This window comes from Trachemys scripta, chromosome 3 (assembly GCF_013100865.1).
Source record: "Trachemys scripta elegans isolate TJP31775 chromosome 3, CAS_Tse_1.0, whole genome shotgun sequence".
Classification (NCBI taxonomy): domain Eukaryota; kingdom Metazoa; phylum Chordata; order Testudines; family Emydidae; genus Trachemys; species Trachemys scripta.
The window spans coordinates 51,790,551-51,803,575 of NC_048300.1; the positions used below are offsets into that span (position 1 = coordinate 51,790,551).

The following is a 13,025-nucleotide window of genomic DNA, read 5'->3' on the forward strand; positions in this document are numbered from 1 at the left end:
TGCAAAGGTGCTTCAACCGATATAGCTTATTCCGTAAGGAAAGGGGAGTAAGCTCTACTGGTCTAACTATTTAAAAAACAAACAAAAAACCCCACACCCCTGACTGAAATACTTATATTAGTACAAAAACTGAGAGTAGACCAGGCCTTAATGTCTGAAACCTTGTGGTGTTAGTGATTGAAGTAATAAAGACTTGCTTGACCTTCAGCAATATTCTACCTATTTGATACTCAGGTGATGACTGCTGTAAAAAACCCATGGGAAAATAACTTATTCAGACACTAAATTGGCATTTAGTATCTTTTTTTTTCAGTATCTTTCTCTTGACTATTCTGTAGACATGCACAAAGAAAAGGCTATGTGCCATACAAGCAGGTTTATACCAGACTTTGCATTTCCTCCTGTCTTCCTTGTCTCATTCCCCAATTTAAGAAAAGGGATGCTGTTTCTGGGTACGTCTCCTTTGCCCACTGGCGTTGGTCTGAATTAACTTTACTGCTTTTCTGCACCTATATTCTAGTTGGGAGAGTTCCAGCCCCACATAATGGTAGGGAACAGTTAGTGCAATCCATTGTACTGAGGCGTGGAAGATAGATATGAACATGATCTTTTTTCCTACTCTGGAAGAAAGCAGCTTACTCAGGGTTTGTGGCTGGGTAGATGTTCTTGTTCTGTTTTCTATCCACAAAAGCTTGGATCAGATGCAGCATCGCTTTCCATGAAGTTCCTGCCTGCCACCCAATATCCCTGGTGTTATATTTGACTTGACACAACGGGGGTCTTGGTACCACGCAAGTTAACAGAGAGTTCATGGTGTAGCTAGTGTTGGACCTGAGCATCTTTCTGACTCTTGCCCTTTAGTTCTGACCACCATCCTTGAAATCCTGGCTTTTGTAACTGGAGGCTCAGTATTCCTAAAAGGAAATGGGAGTCTGCTTAGATATAGGATGCTGACTAGGTTGTGGCAGGCACCTCTGTCTCTGGGCCGCCCCCCATAGATCTGTGTTCATCAGGACCTCCTGCGTAGGGTAGCACGCAACATAAACCTGCAGGCCAAGGAGGTGGTGGAATCAGAGGACCTGGTGGTGGACATTTTGGCCCCAGAAGATCCGTCGAGTGTGGCCCTACCCCTCATCAAGACCATCCAGACGAATGCCAAAATCACCTGGCAGACCCCGGCCTCCATTCCCCCTATGGCCGAGGGGGTCGAACATAAATACTTTGTTCCCTCGCAGGGATATGACTATTTGTTCATGCACCTGCCGCCATGCTCGCTGGTGGTTGCCGCTGTGAATGAGAAGGAGAGGCACGGGCACTGGCCCCAACCCCCAAGTTGAAGGACGCCAAGCAGCTGGACTTGTTTTCCCGCAATGTGCACTTAATGAGTGGACTCCAGCTCCGGATTGCCAATCAGCAGGCACTCCTGAGCCACTACAACTTAACTCATGGAACTCCATGCTGAAGTTCAAGGAGCTTGTGCTTCCTGAGTCCAGGGAGGAGTTTGAGGCCCTTGTTGACGAGGGCAAGATGGTGGCACGGACCTCTTTACAGGCCTCACTGGACGCTGCAGACTCAACTGCATGTACCTTGTCCTTGGGGATTGCCATGAGGCGCACCTCCTAGCTGCAAGCCTCTGGCCTGCCCCCGGAGGTTCAGCAGATGCTGCAGGACCTGCCCTTTGACGGGGAGGGCCTGTTCGTGGCGCAAACTGACTCTAGGGTGTATAGCCTTAAGGACTCGAGGGTGACCATGAAGTCCCTGGGTATGCACAGCCCAGTGGAAGCACTTCAAGCCCCACAACCACAGTAGCACTCCTACCCTCCTCGGCCACAGCAGGACTTTTACAGGTGGCGGGGGCGGAATGGCAGGAGGAAGCCCTCCAACCTCCCGTCTGGGCAAGGCCAGGGCCTGACCAAGCCATAGTCGGGATCCAAACAGGCCTTTTGAAGGGACGCCCGAGGACAGCGTACCAGACTTATCCCTGGATCCTTCCCCGCCCTTTTTGAATCGTTTATCCCACTTTCACCGTGCATGGTCCCAAATAACTTTGGACTGCTGGATTCTTCGCACGGTGGAAGTGAGATACTCTTTCCAATTCTGTTGTTTCCTGCCCTCCTACTCTCCTTCCCCATCCCTCTTCAGGGACCGTCTCACGAGCAATTCAGGAGGTTCAGGTGCTCCACGCCATGGGAGTGGTAGAGGAAGTACCATCGGAACTAAGGGGCAAGCGGTTTTACTCTCGATATTTCTTAAGGCCAAAGGGGGCCTCTGGCCCATTCTGGACCTGCAGAGGCTTAACAAGTTCATGGTAAAGTTGAAGTTCTGCATGGTCTCCCTGGGCACCATTATACCTTCCCTGGATCCTGGAGACGCCCTCGACATAGAATCATAGAATATCAGGGTTGGAAGGGACCTCAGGAGGTCATCTAGTCCCATCCCCTGCTCAAAGCAGGACCAATTCCCGACTAAATCATCCCATGAAGGATGCGTACTTCCACATAGTGATTCGTCTGGCGCACAGGCGCTTCCTGCACTTTGTGGTCAACCATGAACATTACCAGTTTACGGCCCTTCCATTCAGCCTTTCCACAGCCCCCCAAGTGTTCACCAAGTGTATGTCGGTTGTTGCTGCCTTCCTCCATCGACGGTGGGTGCAGGTGTATCCCTACCTCGACTGGTTGCTTCGGGGCTGCACCAGAGAGCAGGTGCAATTCCATCTCCGCCTGGTCAGGTATACGTTCCAACGTCTGGGTCTCCTCAATGTAGCGAAGTCGACCCTGGAACCAACCCAGAGGATAGAGTTCATCGGGGCGGTCCTGGACTCTGTTCAGGCGCAGGCCCTCCTGCCGAACTCCCGTTTCCAACCTATCGTGGGCATCATTTGAGGCCTTCAGCAATTCCCGACCTCGACAGCTTGAGTCTCCGTGGCCACTTGACTTCATGTACGTACATGACCCGGCACACCAGGCTCCGGCTCCAGCCACTACAAGCATGGCACGCCTCGGTCTACCGCTCAGGGTGCAACAGCCTAAATTTGGTGGTCATTGTCCTGGAGCGGGTCCTCGCCTCCCTCCGCGGGTGGCTCGACCCCGGAGTGGTGTGCGAGCGAGGCCCCTTCCACAGCCCCCAGCCTTCCTTGTCCCTGGTCACAGATGCGTCAGCTATGGGGTGGGGCACACCTCTGGGGAACCTTCAGACTCTGGGCCTGTGGTCTCAGTCCGAGCTATCCCTCCATATCAACGTCAGGGAGCTGATGGCAGTGTGCCTTGCTTGCCAAGCCTTCCAGGTGCAACTGTGCAGTCGTTGTGTGGCAGTTCTCACAGACAACACCACAGCTATGTTCTACATCAACAAACAAGGGGGAGGGGGGCCCGTTCCTCCCCTCTCTGCCAGGAAGCCATTCGGATGTGGGAATTCTGCATAGCCCGCTCCATTCATCTGGTTGCGTCCTTTCTTTCTGGGCTCCAGAACGCACTGGTGGACCACCTCAGCAGGTCCTTCCACTCGCACAAGTGGTCTCTCTGGAGGCTGCTATTGCTGGCAGATAATTTGATCTGGGGAGGGGACAGGAAGAGTGATGCAATAAGAAACTGAGAGCAAATGAGTAGATGGGGACTAAGCTGTAAAGGTTCTTGAAGATGGCAAACAAGAAGCTTGTATTTGTGTGGTGCAGAGGGAGCCAGTGCAGAGATTGAAAGAAGCAATAACCTGGTCAGAACAGGCCAGGATGAGGTTAGCAGTAATATTTTTGAACTGAGTGGGGCAAAGTGAGTGTGAGGAAGTCAGAGATAAGGTTTCAGTAAAAATTGGAAATGAGGACCAGGGTCCATGCTAGTGTTGTGGGCAGTGAAGAGGCCAGATATTTAAAGGTGTACCAGAGGAAGAGGATGAGATTTAGAAATGGCCTAGATGTGAACATCTGGAGAGAGGATGGTATCAAAGATTATTAGACTCAGAACTCAGTGCCTCCCCACAGCCCTTCTGAAGGCTTGTTTATATGGATCCTCCATATGTCCTGAACGAGCATCCTGTAGTATGACACTGTCTCATGGAGTTGAATCTCTTCATCCCCAACCTCAGCACTGTCTGCTTCTTAAAGTGATAGAATTGGAAAGTAAACATCTGATCACATGGGGAGGGAGGTGAGGGTGAAGAGGGGAAGGCTTCCACAACCAGGTTTGTTCTTCTTTGAGTGATTGTTCACGTCCATTACACATTAGGTGTACGCGCGCCGCGTGCACGGACGTTGGAAACTTTTTCCCTTAGCGGCTCCCGGCGGGCCCCCCCCTTCCCGCCAGAGCGGCGCCCCGCTCCAGGGTATATATATCCCTGCCGACCCGACCACTCCAGTTCCTTCTTACCGTCCGTGGCGCGTTGGAACAACTCTGTCTCTCGTCTGAGAGTGTCCCTTAGCAATTAGAGTTCTAACAGTTATCAGTTAGTTGTTGTAGTGTTTAGTCAGTAGTTAACAGCTCATTAGAGTACTTAAAGTTCCTGCCGGGGTTGTTTGTTCAGCCCCGGCACCGGCCCCGGGCGGTGGGGTATGCCACACGCCCAAGGCTTCAAGGCTTGTGCCACGTGCCGTAGGCCCATGCCATTGAGCGACCCACACGCTTCGTGTCTTCGTTGCCTGGGGGAGGCTCACCAGAAAGAGCGCTGCAAGATCTGTAAGGCTTTTAAGCCCAGAACTAAAAGAGAGAGGGACTTCCGCCTTAAGCAGCTGCTCATGGAGACGGCGTTACAGCCCTCCACTTCGATGGCACCGTCTGCCTCCGTGCGGAGTGCCCCTGCCTCAGTGCGGGACCCGGCGCCGGTGGGTCATCCGAAGACCGCGGCACCGACACCACGGGGAAATACACGACGCCGATCGTCTTCGCCGGCGAAAGTGAAGGGCCAACCTAAGGCCCGAGGTCGCTCCCCGCACAAGAGGGCGGCACCGGTAAAGACCTCGAGTGCCCCTAAGGCCGATACGGCCCCAACACGGACCCCGGTAGTGGCTCCGGCGTCGAAGGGCCCGTCGAGCCCCGGGATGGGCGCGTCGAGTGAGGAGGAAGGGCTGGAGGAACTCGTGGAACAGCCCTCCACTCCGGACACATTTGAGGCAGCTAAGGACCTCATTGCCTTGTCCGTCGAGGCCCCGGCACGCGCTGAAGGCGCCCCGCCTATGCTGCCGCGCAGAGGCAAGCCGGTGATGGTGCGCCCATCACGGACGCCGTCCCGGCACCGTTCCAGGGACCGGTCCCGGTCGAGCTCTGCCTCGGTTGACTCCCGGTTGCCCTCGGCGCAGGAAGCACCGAAGCAGTCGGGCTTCAGCAAACGGTCGGCACCGACTCAGCAACCAAGCACGAGTCGGCACCGCGAAGCATCGGCGGTTCGTTACCCGAGGCCAACCAGCCGTAGCCGTTCCCGGTCCCGAGATCACCAGTACCGTTCCAGGTCGGCAAGGCACCGTTCCAGATCCTGGTCGCGGAGGCGCTACTCCCCAAGACCAGACCGGCACCATCCGACGGCGCCACCGTGGCCTTCCAGATAACCGTCAGTGGTCTCGGGGGCTGACTCAGACCGATACGGCGGGTATGCCCATAGGTCACAGGACAGCAGGGACTACGGTCAGTCCCAATGGGGCCAGCCGAGCCAATGGCCATTCTGGACACCCTGGACCTACCACCAACAAGGGCCCCCATCGAGAGCCTCGAGATCCGGGCCATCCCGGTACCGATCCCGCTCCCCGCGGCACCGCCCGCAATCGTATAGGGAGGCAACGGTCTCTAGACCGCCGGAGCAGGAAGGAGTGGACTCGGCACCAAGTACGGTACCATCCCAATCACACGCTGCGGGTCAGGCCGCAGAGGAACAATTGGCTGACGCAGGTTTACAGGACAATGAGGATGGGCAGAAGGCCCCGACCTCTTCCTCCTCGCCAGATGAGGCGGTAGCGGGCACACTGGTGTCCGGCCCTCCCCCGATTGACCACCGGGCACACCAAGATCTGCTTCGCCGGGTAGCCCTCAATCTGGGCTTGCAAGCGGAGGAGACTGTAGAGCAGGATGACCCCATGGTCGATATCCTGAGCCCAGAGGGCCCCTCCAGAGTCGCACTCCCCATTATACGGACAGTACAGTCCAACTATAAGACGGTGTGGCAAACACCGGCCTCCAGTGCTCCAACTGCAAAGGGAGTGGAGAGGAAATACTTTGCCCCATCTAGAGGGTTTGACTTCCTCTTTCTGCATCCATCCCCCTGTTCTTTGGTGGTCTCGGCGGTCAATGAAAAGGAGCGGCATGGCCAGCAAGCTCCTGCCCCCAAGGGCAAGGAAGCCAAGAGATTGGACTTGTTCGGGAGAAAAGTCTATTCTTCGGGGGGCCTTCAACTGAGGATCGCCAATCAGCAGGCGATTCTAAACAGGCACAATTTTAACTCTTGGGCATCAGTCGCCAAGTTTAAGGACTCCCTCCCATCTGACGCGCATCAGGAGTTCAAGGCCCTGGTGGATGAGGGAATGGCAGTGGCCAAGACCTCTTTACAGGCCGCGCTAGACTCAGCAGACGCTGCGGCTAGAACAATTGCGTCGGGAGTCGTGATGAGACGTTCGGCGTGGTTGCAGGCTTCAGGTCTCCCGCCGGAGGTGCAGACCACGCTGCAGGACCTCCCGTTTGAAGGTTCGGGCTTGTTTTCCGTCCAGACGGATGCCAGGCTACATAGCCTTAAGGACTCCCGAGCGACCCTTAAGTCGTTGGGTATGCACACCCCGGTAACGCAGCGTAAGCCCTTTAAACCCCAGCCGCCGCAAAGGCAATACCATCCTCGACCCCGACACGAACCGTACCGCCGTCGAGGCAGGGATAACAGGCGAAGACGTAACAATACGCCTAACCAGGGCCAGAGTCACGGCCAGGGCAAGCCACAGCCAGGAAATAAGCCAGGCTTTTGAAGTTACGCCCGAGGACAGCGTACCATATCCCATTTCGGATCCTCCTCTGTCTTTCAAAGACCGCCTGTCCCATTTCTACCGGGCATGGTCGCGCATAACATCGGACCAATGGGTCCTGCGCACAGTGAAGGCGGGCTATACCCTCCAGTTTTCCTCGCCCCCTCCCTGCCATCCCCCTTCCCCGTCCCTCTTCAGGGACCCTTCTCACGAGCAACTTCTCAAGCAGGAGGTTCAGTCCCTTCTCGCTGCTGGAGCAGTAGAAGAGGTTCCAATAGACCTGAGGGGAAAAGGATTCTACTCCAGATACTTCCTGATCCCCAAGGCAAAAGGAGGCCTCCGTCCTATTTTGGACCTGCGCGATCTAAACAAGTTTCTGATCAAAGTTCGCTTCCGTATGGTCTCCCTGGGAACTATTATCCCATCCCTGGATCCGGGGGATTGGTATGCTGCCCTCGATATGAAAGACGCCTACTTTCACATCTCAATCAATCCGGCCCACAGACGTTTTCTGCGCTTCATCGTCGACCAGCGCCACTTCCAGTTTACGGTCCTGCCCTTCGGCCTGGCGTCAGCACCACGAGTGTTCACAAAGTGCATGTCCGTGGTAGCAGCCTTCCTTCGAAAGAGAAGGATGCGTGTATTTCCGTACCTGGACGATTGGCTACTCGCGGGCAGGTCGGAGGCCGAGGTCCGGTCTCACGTGACGCTGGCCCTGCAGACGTTCGACAAGCTCGGCCTCCGGGTCAACGTGCCTAAGTCCACGTTAGTCCCCACACAGAGGCTGGACTTCATAGGTGCAACCCTGGACTCGGTAACCGCACAAGCAAGCCTACCAGAGGCACGGTTCAGGTCAATTCACAGAGCCGTAAGCACAGTCCTAATGTTCCCCACGACAACGGCAAGGTGTTGCATGCAGATTCTGGGGCATATGGCAGCTTGCACACACGTGGTCAGACATGCCCGCCTGAGGCTTCGGCCCCTACAGTTGTGGTTCGCCCATACGCACCGCCCCAACAGAGACCCATTGGATCAGGTAGTCACGATCCCAAACCAGGTGCTCGGCTCGCTACGTTGGTGGCTAGATCACCAACAGGTATGCGAAGGGATCCCCTTCGATGCCCCACAGCCCACTCTGACGTTGGTAACAGACGCATCGGACTTGGGTTGGGGGGCACACCTGGGAGAACTGCGGACCCAAGGGCTGTGGTCCAGAGAAGACAAGCTGCTTCACATCAATCTGAAGGAGCTAAGAGCGGTTCGCCTCGCCTGTCAGACCTTCCGCGCCACCTTAAAAGGTCACAGCGTGGCAGTCCTGACGGACAACACTACCACCATGTTCTATATAAACAAGCAGGGCGGGTCACGGTCTTCTCCCCTCTGTCGCGAGGCACTCCAATTATGGAACTTCTGTATAGCCCATGCGATACACCTCATCGCGACGTATCTTCTGGGGATTCAAAACGGCTTAGCAGACCGCCTCAGCCGATCCTACCGAATGCACGAATGGACGTTGAGGCGAGACGTCCTGCATTCGATCTTCCGGAGGATCTATTCGCCACCAGGGAGAACAGCCAATGCCCTCAGTTCTGCTCGTTCCAGAACCTCAGCCGGGGGTCATTAGCAGACGCTTTCATGATTCCATGGGGAGGGAGCCTGGGATATGCCTTCCCTCCATTCCCACTCATACACAAGGTTCTCCTCAAAATCCGCAGGGACAGGGCGACGATCATACTTATCGCCCCGGCCTGGCCACGCCAGCATTGGTTCACGTCCCTGCTGGAGCTGTCAATAGCCGATCCAATCACCCTCCCCCTCCATCGCGACCTAGTCACGCAAGACAAAGGTCGCCTACTCCACCCGAACCTGTCTTCGCTACATCTCACGGCATGGCATCTCTCTGGCTGAATGATGCAGAGCACAGGTGCTCTCACCAAGTCCAGCAAATCCTCCTTAATAGTCGGAAGCCCTCGACAAGAGCGACCTACCTGGCAAAGTGGAAAAGGTTCTCCCACTGGTGTGAGCCTCAACGCATACAGCCTTTACAAGCTCGGTTCCGTCGATCCTAGACTACCTTCTGCACCTAAAGAATCAAGGGCTTGCGCCCGCCTCTATTAGGGTTCACTTAGCTGCAATCTCGGCCTTCCATCCGGGAGAGTTGGGAGTGTCAGTGTTCTCCAACCCCACAGTGGCCCGATTTCTCAAGGGGCTGGAAAGGGTGTTTCCCTACTCGCGCCCGCCTGTCCCGACGTGGAGTCTGAACCTAGTCTTAACAAGACTCATGAGTTCCCCCTTTGAGCCCCTAGCCACTTGCTCCCTTACGCACCTCTCGTGGAAGGTGGCATTTCTCGTGGCCATCACTTCGGCCAGAAGGGTATCGGAGTTGAGAGCCCTCTCTTCGGAACCACCCTATACAGTGTTCCATAAGGATAAGGTGCAACTGAGGCCGCACCCCAAATTCCTCCCAAAGGTGGTAACACAGTTTCACATGGGGCAGGACATTTGCCTACCGGTGTTTTTTCCTAAACCCCATACGGACCCTCACCACCGCAGCCTACATACCCTGGATGTCCGCAGGGTGTTGGCTTTTTACCTGGAACGGACCAGGCCGTTCCGCAGATCGCCCCAGCTGTTTGTTGCTACTGCGGAACGTATGAAAGGCTTGCCTATCTCGGCACAGCGCTTATCGGCATGGATTGTGCATTGTATACGCACTTGTTACGAGCTCGCCAATGTTCCGGCCCCGGAGATCCGGGCCCACTCGACTAGAGCCCAGGCGTCCTCAACGGCCTTCTTGGCGCAAGTCCCTATCCAGGAGATCTGTAAGGCAGCCACCTGGTCCTCGGTGCACACGTTCACAGCCCACTACGCGATCCATCATCAGACCAGAGAGGACGCGATGGTCGGTCGGGCCGTGCTACAGTCAGTTGTATCTTGACTCCTACCCACCTCCAATGGTAAGCTTGGGAATCACCTAATGTGTAATGGACGTGAACAATCACTCGAAGAAGAAAGAACGGTTACTTACCTTCTGTAACTGTTGTTCTTCGAGATGTGTTGTTCACGTCCATTACACTTCCCACCCTCCTTCCCCTCTGTCGGAGTCTCCGGCAAGAAGGAACGGGAGTGGTCGGGTCGGCAGGGATATATATACCCTGGAGCGGGGCGCCGCTCTGGCGGGAAGGGGGGGGCCCGCCGGCCCCCCGGGAGCCGCTAAGGGAAAAAGTTTCCGACGTCCGTGCACGCGGCGCGCGTACACCTAATGTGTAATGGACGTGAACAACACATCTCGAAGAACAACAGTTACAGAAGGTAAGTAACCGTTCTATTTGTTTGTTCTTGTGCCGCACTGGCAGTTTCAATAAGGTAGACTTCTTATCAAGGGCAGTTGGCTACTGGCTGTCACATGGAAAGCACCCACATCCTAGCTGGATTCTGCATGGCTCTAGAAGGAATTATTTTGTACAGGGGATCTACAAACTAATACAGCAGCCTGATGGCCTCTAAGCAGTTAAACAAATTCATATTCCTTATCTGATTTTGTGGCATGTTTAAGGAGTTTAAAGCAGGTCAGAGATCCATGGTAACAAAACTTTCTTTGGACTTCTCTCCCAGTTCTTCCATTTTAATATTAAAAACATAAGAGAAATGCCATGTTCTTGTTTTGCCATAAATAGCTCTTCTGTTTGCCTTACCTTGGTGTCTGGCTAACCATCTGTCACTGAGGTGAAGGTTACAGAGTAAGTTAGATAAGGGAAATGCTTCTAACCATTGCAGGCTTTGTGCAGTGGGTCAACCCTGGGGTCATATCGTAAGCTCGCTCCCACAATATCTGATCCTTACCTGACCCAAAGGTGAATCAGATACAGAGACTGTCAGAAAGGAGAGGTGGTTGGGGGAGATGAGGACAGAGTTTCCAGGCCCTTTTATTCTGGGTCCATTGTTTAACTTCCCTTGCTCAATCTAATTGAGGTGCTTTGAAACTCCCCATGAGGATGGCCAGGATTGTCACTGTGTGGGGATAAATACCAATTCTACCATGTGCCTTGTTAAGGGACCTCTGATATTCTTCTATTATAGTCTCTCCCTTTCTAAGCTTAATGAGACAACATGGAACTCCACTCTGTTGCCTCCAAAGTTTTCCTGACCTCCCTCTCAAGCAGCCCATGAAGTTAGTCACAAGTAGAGTCCAGGTTCAGAGGATTGACTCCTTTGTCATTGTATTTTACTCTCGTGTTGGGGGGGGGGGCAAAAAAGTCCCTTTTTTTGTTAGGCTGCTGCTTCTGCTTTTCCTTCCAGAGCCTGGCTGTTACTCAGGTTGAGAGGCAGTTTGCTTTCTCTGTGCAGTGAGGGGTTGTGAAATTGATAACATGGAGGTGCAGCGAGAGAGACTTCTGATTGCAGTGCACACAGAGCAATAGCAATTACTTGCATCTTGCACAACTGCAACCACGATAAACATGGCATCGTTTCAGACCCTGCATCTTTTCCAGCTAGTGCCTGATTCCAATGTCATTGATGCTGATCATATGCAACATAGATGCCTTTTTTTGAAGAGTGTTCAGATAACCACAGTGATGGGGGGTGAGAGGGCTTGTAAGCATTGACACAAGGAGTTTCTGCAGTAGCATTTGCCCAAAGCCACATCTAAGAAACTGAGACCAGATAGTTGCCCACGGAGCTGTGGTCATTTCTTGTGATGCATTCAATTGTCTCTACTTTGGCTTTTAAACAGAGTTGATCACTTCTTAAATCTTTCAGATATTGCCATTTCTGGTTAGGAAGGGGAGGTGTTTTTTGCAAACCACACCCTCCTGAACCAAAGGGAGGAAACTGTACTCTTTGAGGGGTGGAATCCAGTGCAGTGTTTGTGCTAGCACCTGGAGGAATTCCACTGAAGTCAGGGCATGGCTAACTGCAGCTTAGGGCTGGTCCCCACTTAGTCCGGACTTTGGACTAAGGTACGCAAATTCAGCTACGTTAATAACGTAGCTGAATTCGAAGTACCTTAGTCCGGACTTACCGCGGTCCAGATGCGGCCGGAAGTCTCCCCCCGTCGACGCCGCGTACTCCTCTCGGCGAGCTGGAGTACCGGCGCCGACTGTGAGCACTTCCGGGATCGATCCCAGAACATCGATGGCGTGCCGCCGGACCAGCCGGTAACTGAAGACTAGGCCTCTGTCTTCACAGAGACATCACTGATGTAGCTTGCCTAGGAGCTGCACATTAATCAGCACGTACACTAGCCTTACCGCCTGTCTGGCAAGTGCTGCTGATCTTTGGTTCTGTTACCTGGCTGCAAGCCATGAGGTAGAGCAGGTGTCATGAACTACTTTGTCTTTGGGCCTTGTACCAGCATATCACAGGGCTGAATCAAGTACAAAGTGTACTAAATGCTTCACATAGCCTAGATGCTGGGGCATTCAGCGCCTAATGGTCTGGTTTGGGGGTGGGTGACTTCCATCCCCATTTCAGGTGGCTCAGTCTAGGCTTTGTCCATCATGCCAAGAGTCTCAGATACAAGCGAATCTTGTCAACTCCTTGTTTCTGGAAAATCAGCACAAGCTTCTGAAGCTTGTATGAATTGGTGCGGAGGGAAATGTATCTCTTATAGCGGGAGAGGCTGCATAGAGACACATCAATATGGCACACAATGCTGTGCTGTTAGAAAGGCCTGGATTTATCCTCCACTCCAGTACTACTGAATGCATCTGCTATGCTATCAGTGTGTTGGATACAATGGGCAACCTCTCACTACTATATTGTTCTTACTGTGATTGACTGTAGTGACATCAGTATGATGCTGTAAATGCTTCTTCCCCAGTGTAAATCCCTTTCTGTCCTGCTAGGAGGCACTTGCTGCTCTGCCTGGCATACCCAATATGTTCTGACCTCCTACTTAACCCTCTCTCTGCTGGTTTCCTCTTAAGCTTCTTAACTGGTAGAATAAGCACAGGAAATGAAGCCAAAGTGCTCCTAGTTCAGAGGCTTTGCTTTGAAGTGCATATTTAAATCTGTGAGGGCTCTGTGTTTTTTCCTTTTAATATCCCCCGATATTGTTATGCTGGTTGGACCTAGGAGAATGTTGATGAGTGTT

At 53.5% G+C, this 13,025-nt stretch overlaps 1 protein-coding gene across 3 annotated transcripts in view; it reads left to right on the forward strand.

The window, feature by feature from the left end:
- The window catches only part of COQ8A (coenzyme Q8A), a 77,576-nt gene that overhangs the window by 36,909 nt on the left and 27,642 nt on the right, over positions 1–13,025 (forward strand). The window lies entirely within an intron of this gene.